At 36.1% G+C, this 12,183-nt stretch overlaps 1 protein-coding gene across 1 annotated transcript in view; it reads right to left on the minus strand.

Moving 5' to 3' along the window:
- Positions 1-12,183, minus strand: part of COL4A2 (collagen type IV alpha 2 chain) — a 288,895-nt gene that overhangs the window by 221,451 nt on the left and 55,261 nt on the right. The gene's annotated exons all lie outside the window — the stretch shown is intronic.

Genomic DNA, 12,183 nt, shown 5'->3' on the forward strand with positions numbered 1-12,183 from the left:
GGCAGCCATAGATGTTGCGATTTTCTTTCCTGCCACCCAGAACAGTCAGTGTTGATGGGGGAATCCCTCCCACAGAGCTTTTGTGTTCTCCTAACAAAGGGAGGGGGCTATAGCCGCTGGCAATAATTGCATGAAAAATACGACAGGCTGGTTGTACCCAAGTCATACAACAATCAAATTGGGTACAATACGCCTGCCTATAGATGGTTTGAATCTCGTCCAGTCTCTGCTGGACCTCCCAAGATTCAAACCATCTATGGCCAGCTTTAGGTGATGAATGCATTTCTCCCAGATCAACAGATATTTTTTTGTACTTTCTGTTTATGTGGAAATGTACTGCACATGTTTAATTTTGCCCTAACATACACTTTAAAGTTAATTCTATCAAATGTTTTCAGTTGGGAGTGGGGTGGTGGGGGGTTAAAATGAGATTGGAATATATATTTGTAGGTTCCTGCTCCAAGCACTTCTTGGCCCAGTCATTTTCCAACATGTTTTTGTGGTAACTGCTGGTCCACATTAGCTAAAGGGGAAATCTTCTATAGCTGAGAAGCTAAGAAGGTCTGAGCTCAGTCGAATAAAGTGGGATTTATTTTACTAAAATTTGAGAGTGCAAAATCTGGTGCAGCTCTGCATAGAAACCAATCATCTTCCAGGTTTTTTTGTGTCATAGCTTAATTGAACATGCTGAAGTTAGAAGCCGATTGGCTACCATGCACAGCTGCACCAGATTTTGCACTCACCAGTTTTAGTAAATCAACCCCAATGTAGATTAGTGGCAAGTTGGTGGGTTTATTGATATTGTTGCCATATAGGGTTTTATTTTGCTATTGCACTTAACAAACAACCAATAACTAAATTAATCAGTATTTTGCATGCCATGTAAGCATCCTTAGGGCATATTTTCAGAAATATCACACATTACCATGTAATAAGATTACCAAGCCTATATTTACCATAATGACACCAGTAGGAATTTACCTAAGGTAGTAGGGTTACAGGTGGTGTGCTAAACCTTCAAATCTATACATTGTAATAATGTGTTTTGTTCCCATCTTTGTAGTTTAGAAAACATGAAGCCATCTCTTGTTTTTCTTGTTTGGTGCTCTACATATATAGCAAACAACATGATGTCCCCAACAGCCTATTCCAGCAGTAGTTATTACCAAAATAATAAAAAAAAAGACAGAGCTTGAACAACAGTGCATTCAGGTGTGCCTAGGGCAACGTGGTCTCTAAGTACAGCCCTGTTGAAATTGTGCCTATTCAGTTAAATATAACATATTCAAATTTGTTCAACTGTAACTCCAGAAGCAAGGTACAGTAAATTGGATACAATGTTTATAAAAGATTCAACATGATGTAACACATGTGCCCTGAGAACCACATATTGTTGATTTTGCTGATGAAAAGTTGTTTTAGATCTGTTTCAATAAAATATCTGTAAAAGATTGGATTAAAATCCCATCTGTTTTCCATACGGTACTCTTAGTTTTTTTTTTTATAAATCTTCATTATCTAACATTTTCAAAAGCTCTACTCTCTGTAAGTTACTATAATTAAAGTGACACTAAACAATATTCTTAGGCTGACCATAGATGATTCTTTTTTTTTTCTGTTCAACCAAGGGGTTGTGGATGGGGGAACCCTCTTCACTGAGCTATTGTATTCTGACACCGGAGGAGACTTCCCCACTGTAAGAATACACTGATGAGTGCTGCTCGGTATAGCCGGTGGCACTGATTGGTGGTTACAATCTGCAACTCAGTAAATCGGTAGATTGACTTCTGTATGACCACCTTGCCCATACATGGTTCGAAATTCGAATAGTCCCTGCTAAACTGGCTGAATTTTGATTTTATCTATGGCCTGCTTTATTCTCCAAAAGTAATCCATACACATCCACTGCTTAAAGTGAAAATAAACCCTTAACTAAGCCCACTGAAGTGATAGCCTGTGGGATTCACAGTGAATAATGAAATCTCCCTTCATGGGCTGTACCTGTTTATCTGCAACCCTCTCTCCTCTACAGCCTTTCATGGTACACAGACCAAAGTGTATGTCTCAGCTTGCAGGAGGCAGGGGGTGGTGATCCGGTGTCACACACTGCACAGCACAGACAGGAGAGTGGAGTGTAATCTGAAACCTGAGTGGAGGAAATGATCACACCCCCCTTTACACAGTTTGTAGAGAATAATTTACAGCTGATAAAGATTGCTTGGTGCCTGGAATAACTGTAAAAGTGGCTCATGCAGATAGCAGAGGGTGGAAAAATCAGATATGATCCACACTAAGTGCTATAGATTGAGGCTAGTACAGACTATATGAAGATATGCACTGTACACTTTTCAATTTATGGGTTTATAACCACTTTGATGGGCATAAAATCTATCTTTCATTAAATAGTTTTTTACTGTGTTTTTTTGTCTCCTTGTAACATCCTATTCTTTCCCACCTCACTTCCTTTTGTTTGGAACAGATGAAGGTGTAGTCAAGTGCTCTGTTCTATGCACACTACAAATCCCATAGTTCATAGTCCCTATACCATCATGTAAGCAAACAAGCAAGAGTGGCTACCTTCCTGCATACAGTGGAACCATCGAGAATTAATGTAGCCACCCTCTATTATGAAATTGGATCACATTAGCAAAAAAAAAGTTTTGAGTTACTTTTTAAAGCAGAATTTAGTGTCACTTTAAAGAAACCTAGAAAAAGTAATATATTGCAGCTCACCAGTCCTTAGATGGGGTGGCTGCATTAGTTTAATTTTTTCCATTTTTTAAAATGTAATTTCACCTGATAATAATGCAAAAAACACACTTTCTGTTATACACTTCTTACTCACTCTTATGTCCTGTAATTAAGGAGACGCAGAATTATCACTTTAGGCTGCTCTCCTGATTTGGACTACAAACCCCTCCTTATCTCCTTTACATGGGTAAACTTAAGTTCACAGAATAACATTATTTGAGATATTAGTTATTTACACAGGAAGTTACAGAGACACAGAAGTTGATGTACTAAATCAAATAGGCAGCTTCCTTGTAAATTGTACTTTGCAAGTGTATTTACCCTAGAGCTTAGCAAATATGGTGAAATTTCAGCTTGCTTAGAATACGCAATTATGTGCAAGGAAAATAAAAAAAGAAAAGCATTTTTGCTTGCACTAGATTGGATGATGGACATCAGCAATGCTTCAGTTCATTCACTAAGCTATGGGAACATTTCCCTTGCAAAGTAAATGGCTTGTGTTTTCTGTTTTGTCTTTAGTAAATCAACCCCAATGGGATCCTGACACGATCTTGAGGTAATTTTCTATACTTGAAGAAAATGTACTTAGCCTGAAAGAAGAAAACCAATGCAGCCACCAAGAACTATCTAACCATCTAAGAACTGGTAAGCTGCAGTAAATATTTGAGTGATTTAGCTATCCTTTAACTAGTAAATGGATATGGGAATAAGCAAGCCATGGTACGTAACTTCACTGGGGTCAATGTTCTACAGAAGTAGAGTTTTTTCACTTATCAACTTTTACTTTACAAGGGAATTTGTACATAGCTTAATGAATGAGGTGGATTGTGTTGCCTTCAATCACCCAATCAAGCAAAACTTTTTTTTTTTGTTAATTCTTGTGTGTGGTTGGGTATTCTTTGTACATTTTTTCCACACTTACTAAGTTAAGTGAAACATTCCTTGCAAAGTGAACATACACTACGTTAGTAAAAATAACTTCACTACCTCTACTTTACTACCCGATTAAAAGATAATTATTAACCTAACATTATATCAAAACATTAATTCACTAATCATAATACAAATGTGTGTCTTGTTTCAAGCATGTCTGACTATGTCACACTCTGTCCACTTTTAGGTGATCCCTGAAAACTCATCTATTAGGGCAAGCATATCCTACTTTCGGTTAACAACTGAATCTTTTATTTTTCCCATCAGCTAATCCCTCACAGTTATTACCTTTTATTCCACTTTACCCTGCCTTTTAGATTGTAAGCTCTTGGCATCAGGGCCCTCCTAACCCTCATGTTTTGAATTGTTTTGTTACTACATTGTTTCCCTACATTGTAAAGCGCTGTGTAAACTGTTGGCGCTATATAAATGCTGTATAATAATAATGATAAAGTAAAAGAAAACTGCAAGTGGCATTTTCATCTAATGCTGCTAAACAGTTTAGGCTACTTGCACATGGTTACCTGAGCCCATGCAATGTACATTCCTAGAATATTTGCCCTGCTTGGAAAACCCAGGTGCTGCGTACAGCCATCCATACACCAGAATAGATGTGCATGGATGTACTTGGGTATATTCTGATGCTTACATAAACACGGGTTTAGTGTAGAGGCACAAAATAGAAACTTTTTAGGCAATGATTATATGGTGCCCTGTGATTGTAGGAGGTGGGAATGAAAGTGACAATTTCTCCCCCTCCAACAACAGAACACCTAGCATTTAATGAATAAAATGCAAGACTTTTTATGAATGAAGGAGAATGTGAGTGAGTGACCCACAGTGTCCAGTGTACTGAGTATACTTCAGCCAGAACTACTACAATGGAAGTTAGGCACCAACAGAAGACTGTGGGCTAGGTAAAAGTAAGATATGTAACAAACACTGCAGCAGCCGTGGGCCACACATCATTACAGTTATTTTTTTTGTGCAAATGGCCAAAAGATATGATGGAAACATTGTTATGGGAAAGAACAACAAAGTTAAAATTACCAATTAACTTAGTAACCTGACTATTTAAAGGATAAGTTCACCTTTTTGAACATGTTACACCCGTATTGAGAGTGTAACATGTAACATATTCAACATCCACCGAATCACCCTCTCGATCCCCCCTTCCCTGTGACAGTGGGCAGGGGACCTTCTCCCAACACCCACTGTCACAATTTGAAAACAGCATGGCTATGCAGGGCACTGCCCACACAGGGGCATTATTGAATTACAGAGTTCTGCGAATGAATGAATGAACTACAACTACCGCAGCCATTGTGGTAGATGGCTTGTAGTTTCCAATGAACTACGAAATTGCTGGCGAGCATTCTCATAGTTCATTGATCTTCCTGGACTTTAGTAAGATATGGGCAGACAGTTACAATGAGTCTACAGGAACCTTGCATTGCACCTGCAATCTGATGATCATGGGTGCAATTCTTTACAGGCTCCTAAGAAAAAAAAATAACTGCATGTTTTTACCTGCAAATAATGTGCATTTATTATTTATTATCTTTTTTTAAAAGGTGAACTTAGCTTTTATGTGTACTGTAGGTTATTTTTTTTTTTACATTTAAGTTTAACCTCTGACATGTACAGTGCATGTACTGAACCTGGCCAAACTAATAAAATTAAAAGTACAGAAGAAAAGTAGAAAGCATGTCTAGACTTTTGCTTCATACTCTATATGCAAGAATGATCTATTGTCTTTTCTCAGGTTTAATACAATGGGTGAATTCAAGGTACAAAGATATCTGGAAGGCATGTTTAATGTAGTTCCCCTTATACCTTCATGAGGACTACACATTGTGTTCTACTATTCTGAATATAAGATGCCTTTTGTACTATAAATAGTGTGCACCTAACAGTGCACGTAAACAGGAATTTTTATATTTTACATATTTCTATACATCTCTGCTTCTTAACATCAAAAGTCATTTTCCGAGGTAATTTTTCTTCAACAATGTACTGATGGGTCAGTCGACAGAGTGTAAATAAATGTAAAGAGGTTTGTTGCATACATATTTTGCTGTAACTTAACAACACATTTTGTTTTATTTTCATTGCTACTTTTTGTGTATTTAAGTTTCCTCTTACTACCAAAGGTATTGCTATATTAAAGTACAATAACAGCTACAAATAACAAGATAAAATAAATAGTCCATAAAAGATAAAAAAACAAAGCTAGCTTTTGATGCAATATTCAATTTTAATCCAAAAATTTCCCCCACAGTAATATTTCCACTAGGTGTCCTCAATCTGATAGCCAGCATTATTCAACCACATCCTCTGAGACCAGGTCATCCTAGACCTTCCCCAACCTGTGACTGGGCAGTGAAAGGAGAAGCAGCACAGCGATGAGCTCATCTATTTGCCACTCTTCTTTTTCTCCTATTAGCATGCTTCTTGACAGGTAATGAACTGATTGGCCCCTTGCACTTCTTTCTCCTCTCACATGCCAGCCCTACTGTACAGGGACTGCAAGAATGTGATGCCAGTTCAATATCAGGTACTTATACTGCTTGCATTTAAAAAATACATTTAATGATGTATTACGTAATTACAGAGCTTATAATTTGTATTTTTTATTCAGATTTTAAGTATAACTAAAGGCAAACCTTTTTTTTTAGTTTTGGACAGAGTGGAGATGGTTTATAACACCTGTTAGGTTTTTCTATTGTAGTCTATGCCCGTTAGAGATTTTCACCCCCTCTATTTGTCATTTTTACAATTATCATAGAAAGTTAAAGTTAAAGAAACCCAAAATTGTGGGGTGTCCTCAGAAAATTATTTTAGGGGAAATATTCCAATGGGGACACTAGTGACCTGGGGGTCCCCAAGGAATTCCCTTAATTTGCAGAGATTTTCTCACTTCCTCTTTTGGCTATGGGACAGGAAGTGTAGGTAAATCTCCCCAATGGGACACAGATGGCAAAAAAATCTGAGAGGGGTTAGAGTCCTCTTTTATTCTATCCAATATTTAAAAAAAAAGTTCTACTATAGTTCTACTTTAATTGTCATTGTGCAAAGAGGTTGGACTCGATAACAGCTGGAGAGTGAATGCTTCTGGACTTATTGTTGGCAGGTCCTATTTTGTACAGTGGGTTATTGAGGAGATGTTGGCAAGTAGAAGCCAGTAAGGAATTATCAATATATGTAGAAAGCAGGAGGCACACATTCACCAAGTATAAACTATATGCAAGTAGAAAGCCTCTTTAAAGAATTCTAGGATATTCAATAAAACAAAAGTGCAAAGAAATCAGATTTCTGCAGTCAGATAGGTTAAAGACTTGCACACTGACATATTGATTAGGTTTGTTTGTTAAGATGCCCATAAAAACAAATGATTTTAAACAACAAGAACATGAGTCTTTATGGAACAAAACTCTAGTACCCTTTAGTACAACAAACACATATTACACATTAATATTACATTACATTTTTAGGTTTTTGTTTGCACTATTTATGGTTTGTGCAATCAGTATCCATGTTCAATATGTAGATATATTTAACCATTCTACAGTTTTCACCTAGTGTTTCTATATGTCTTCTCTGTCTGGTTGGGGGCTTAGCCCCCAACAAAACCACTCTTAACCTCCCTAGCTGTATGATTATGTCCATATTTCTGTGCTGAAAGCGGTACATTTTTTTGCATGGAAATATGTATTTTTTTTATCATAGGCCTGTAATTTTTAGGAATAACTCACTGAAATCTGTCCGAACAAGAGTCTAGTAAACATCCCGGGTATGATAAAATTTGAAACACTAAATCATAAATTATAATTTAAAAAATAACCATAAAAATAATAATATAATAATAATAATAAATTTAATTCAATAATATAATTAAACCAAAAACACTGAAATTTGAAATATAGCGCCAAGTTCGCACATCACTGAGCAAAGTCGCAAAATCGTTTTCAGTGTCTGATGATGAATTTCCCCACAAATCATTATCACTCAATTCTGCAAGTGGTTCTGATTTACTATCGCTGTTCTCTAGCTGGTCTAAAACCGCTTTTGACCAAAAGGGGCGCTTTTTGGACGCCGTGGACTTTTCTAAGTTTCCAGGCAGAAAGAACAGTCAAAATGCAGGCAGGGCACAGGACAAAGCAGTAGGGACAAAATGTATGTGAAATGGTTTGATACAGTAATGTTTTACTATGTCAAATTAATTTCTAAGAAAATTACAGTTTCAAAAATTTTTAAATTTGCCAATGTTCCCGTACGTCCCGACGCTCACAGGGACCGGAACACGGAAGCCGGCATCGGCTGGAGGAGATGGCCGGGGACGCTGCAGGGGATGCATTGTGGGAGCAAAGGACAAGGTAAGCGCTGCAGGGAATCCCTGAGCAACGCCGCATGGTAAGCCCGAGTGTAGCTCAGGGTTACCGCTTTTGGCACTGAAACTTTACCCCGAGCTACACTCAGGAATACCTCCAGGGAGGTTAAGCCTACTATTTTACCATTCAAGAAATACTATTATTCTTAAAGTAGAACTATATGAAAAACTTATTTTTTTTAAAATTTTAATAGAACAAGGTAGGCTTCTAACCCCTGTCAGTTTTTTTGCGATCTTTGTCCTATTGTGTAGATTTCCCTTCACTTCACTGTCCCATAGCCAAAATAAGGGAATCACAGGGTGTCACCAGGGTCACCAGAACTAGTGCCCTCATTGGAAGACTTTCCCTCAATGCCGGCTCTAGTGTTAGCTCAAAATTTAGGATTTTATTTTACTTTCACCTTCAATGATAATGGTAAAAAGGACAAGTAGAGTGAATCTCTCTAGTGGGGGAATAGAAAACAATAAAATCTAGCAAATGTTCTAATCCTTTTCCACTCTATCCAAATTGAAATAAGTTTGCCTTTAGTCATACTTTAAATGTAGGATCCCAGATCCCACCAACACGTTTCAAAAGTACTTATGCAATAAAATATGGCATGGATTGGTCAACCCCCATACTCAAAGGCTGAATAAGACTGAAAATGTATTCTCCATTTTGAACTATTGTTGTTTTACTCCTCACCCTAGGATAAAAGAACATTGGTTTAGTTATTGAACTTTTGGGTTGATAGAGCCCTGTGTGGTTAAAACTGAATGGACCACAGCAAAGGTGGCTGGTGAACTAATCCTATATTTAAAATGTCCTTTTTATTATTTAAAAAGGACATTTTTAAAAAGGATATTTTTAACCCAAACCTGGGTACCTATTACTAGTAACCAGTATCTCATAACAACTTAATTGGAAGTGATCTAATTTACAATGTACTTGTATGTGCTCTAGGAACTCAGGCGAGAGATGCTTCAGGGAAGAAGAAGAAAATAGCAAATGTAATTCTGATAATTGTTGGGGAGAGACAGACTCATGTAACTATTCATACAGTTTAAAATGTAATGTGGCAAGGCACCAGATGCAGTTAATATTTGGTTTTATTGTTAGATTTGTGATATTTATAAGCACCAGTTGTGTGATGTTTTGTTCCATTTTTGTTCTGTTCCTTCAATGTATATAATGCGAACTGAAATAAATATACTTTATAGGAAAAAAAATCTTTATATATGGTTTCAGTAAAATACAACCTGAGCAAGTAATCAAGTCATGAATTACTGTGCTTAGGAATGTGACATTATGTTCATCATAAACAAAAAAAAATATAGGTTGCATTGTATTGCGATAAACTGTTTTACTGAACAAAATGGCTGCAATGAATGACTTGAATATTGAGCTAAAATACTAAGCGTTGTTATGAAACACTCCTAGGGACAAGATGTGCTTATCTGCAGAAACCAAGAATGCTGTTATTATTGTGCAAACCACTTGTATTAAGACATATAAACAGATAAATATTTAACTTCCTTTCAGTTTAATCCAAACCATGTCAGCTGACACATCTTTCACATCCATTTAATTAAGCTCACATCCTTTATTTATTTTGGGAAAGCTTTCCTATTGGGCAGCAGACAATAAACATGCTTGACAAACACCTGTAAAAGGAAAGTAAACTGTAAATAATGGTGGGCAACAGCTGTCTTTGGTGAAATTTTGGATGAAAAACTAAACAAACACACATAACCAATAAATAATATGCACTATGTTTGCGGTTGTATGGGGAAGGGGGGAATGTATGTATCATGCAACACTGAACTGTCTACGATTAGTACTTCAAACCTTATTAAGTCTGAAATATGAGGTACAATTGCTGTCAGCTATGCTGACTAATTTGTATTACACTTTTAACACATTCAAAAGTTCCCTTTCTTACAAAATCCTATAAAAGCAATAAAACACACCATTTCAGTACTGAGTTGACATAGTAGTGCATCCATTCCAAAGCTACTGACTTTCTACAGCTCTACACAGTTCTTGGACTTTGTCCACTTCTTCAGGAGCCATCATTATGCTTATGCACAGAAAGCAATCTAAATAGAAACAATCATAATGATTGAAAACAATTTAATCATTCTGATTGCTTCTATTAAAATTTTACCTATGGCTCCTGAAGAAGTGGACAAAGTCCAAGAATCGCAACGGGTCATGGAAAATCAGTAGCTCTGGAAATGATGCCCTACTATGTCAAATCAATACTGAAATTGTATATTTTATTGTTTTTATAAGATTATGTAAGAAAGGGAAAATTTAGTATATGTTAAAAGTGTAATACAAATTAGTATTTTTTATGTAAAATGTTGTGATTCAAGCATCCCATCTTATGACGATTTTCTGCTTTGATACCACTTTACATATGTGGCACTGAGATTTCTAAATGTCTTTATGACTGATTATATTGTATATTTGTAATAAGCAACAAAAGACAACATGCACTTTGTTAATCTGTGTTTTTTTTTTTTTATGTGAACACAGACAAAAAGTATATATTTTGATATTCTTTATTTTGTTCAAGTTACTCTAACACATAGTGTAGATACCTTTAAAGTCCCATATTTTGTATAAAATGGTTATGATTGGAATGGAAAGAAGAAAATATTGCTCCCTGCTGTGCCACCTTGGTTTTAAATATCTTTTGCTCTAAAAGCCTTCTGAAATGTTTACATCTTGATCTGTGAATATTGTTAAAACTTCTTTTACATAAACCAGTTTATGTAGATTATGCCATTTGGGTACAGTAGCTATTTTAATGTTTATATAAGGTACACTGAAGTTTAGTTTCCGACGTCCTTTTACTAATTTGATATAGACATTTCCAAGTAGGGAGGCTTTATATATACAACTGCGGCAAGTATTTTCCATTCAATTTTCAGTTCTAATATTTATGGAAACAAAAGATGTAGCCTAGATTTATAACTCTGTGAAAACCTCAAAGAGGAGCTGAATCCAATATAATGTACCAAGGCTTGAATAACAAAGATTATACTGATATGAAGTTGAAAGCTGACACTTAGATTGTGTGAGTCCAGGGATCTCATGCCGAGTTTTCACCTTGTGTATAATAAAGGGTAAGATCAGCTTTTATTGATGGCCATTAGGGGCTGAGTGTATGTATATTTATGTGGAGACTTCATTTGGCAGCTTTCCTCGGATATATGCTTGAATAAAGAGAGAGAATCTAATGCAATGCAAGTTTCAGATTATAAAATAAACATTTCTATAGAGATTGGGAAATCCATTAACTGATCAAGACTAGTTGTGTGTGTATTTTTTATTTTACGGTCAGCTGGAGACTTTCAAAGTATAAAACAAGATTCTTGCTGTGTAATCACATAGGAACAGCTTAGCTCTCTCCACAGAAAATCCATACTTACAGCATGGGTTTATATGATCTGTTTTCAACATGTTTTGATGTAGGTTTTTGTCTCCTGTTGCCTGATGTTCTTGAACCATTGCACAGCTTGGGCAAAAATATATTATTCTCAAACCTAACAAGAAGTATTACCATTTGTCTTCAAAACAGTTTCTAATAAATATTTGAAAGTATAAATTCTGCACCATTTTGGAGGAACAAAAAAAAAAACTTTTGGCTCTTAAGGGATGAAGAATGAGGAGAAGTGTGTTTATACTCTGCGTTCCAAACGTCACCAACTATAAATGTTGATTGGTGTTTAGATATAGTGAATTAGCATGGAAGATATCTGATTCTATCCCAGTGTTCATACAAATAGTCTTGAAATGTATTTACCAATGTTTCTAGGAAACCTTTCATAAAGACCGGACTGCACCACAGGTCATGTTAAATGCTCCCCTTGGCCATTATATGACCATACGATCAATAGGCCTAATAGCTCCAAAAGGATGTCTGTCTATTACACACTCCCTGCATGTTTAAAAATTGATAAGTTAAATTATTGGATGAGGATAACCTTTGGGTTTCCACAAATCTGTCCATTTCTAACAGTTTTGGGTTTATGGTCCTCCTGGTTTGTGTGTCATTGTCAACTGATCTGTAATAAAACTGAGTTCTGAATAACAGCCTTGCCATAAATGTCTGTTTTGT

Source organism: Staurois parvus, unplaced genomic scaffold (assembly GCF_062004578.1).
Source record: "Staurois parvus isolate SC_StPar_1 unplaced genomic scaffold, SC_StPar_1.0 ptg000634l, whole genome shotgun sequence".
Taxonomy (NCBI): domain Eukaryota; kingdom Metazoa; phylum Chordata; class Amphibia; order Anura; family Ranidae; genus Staurois; species Staurois parvus.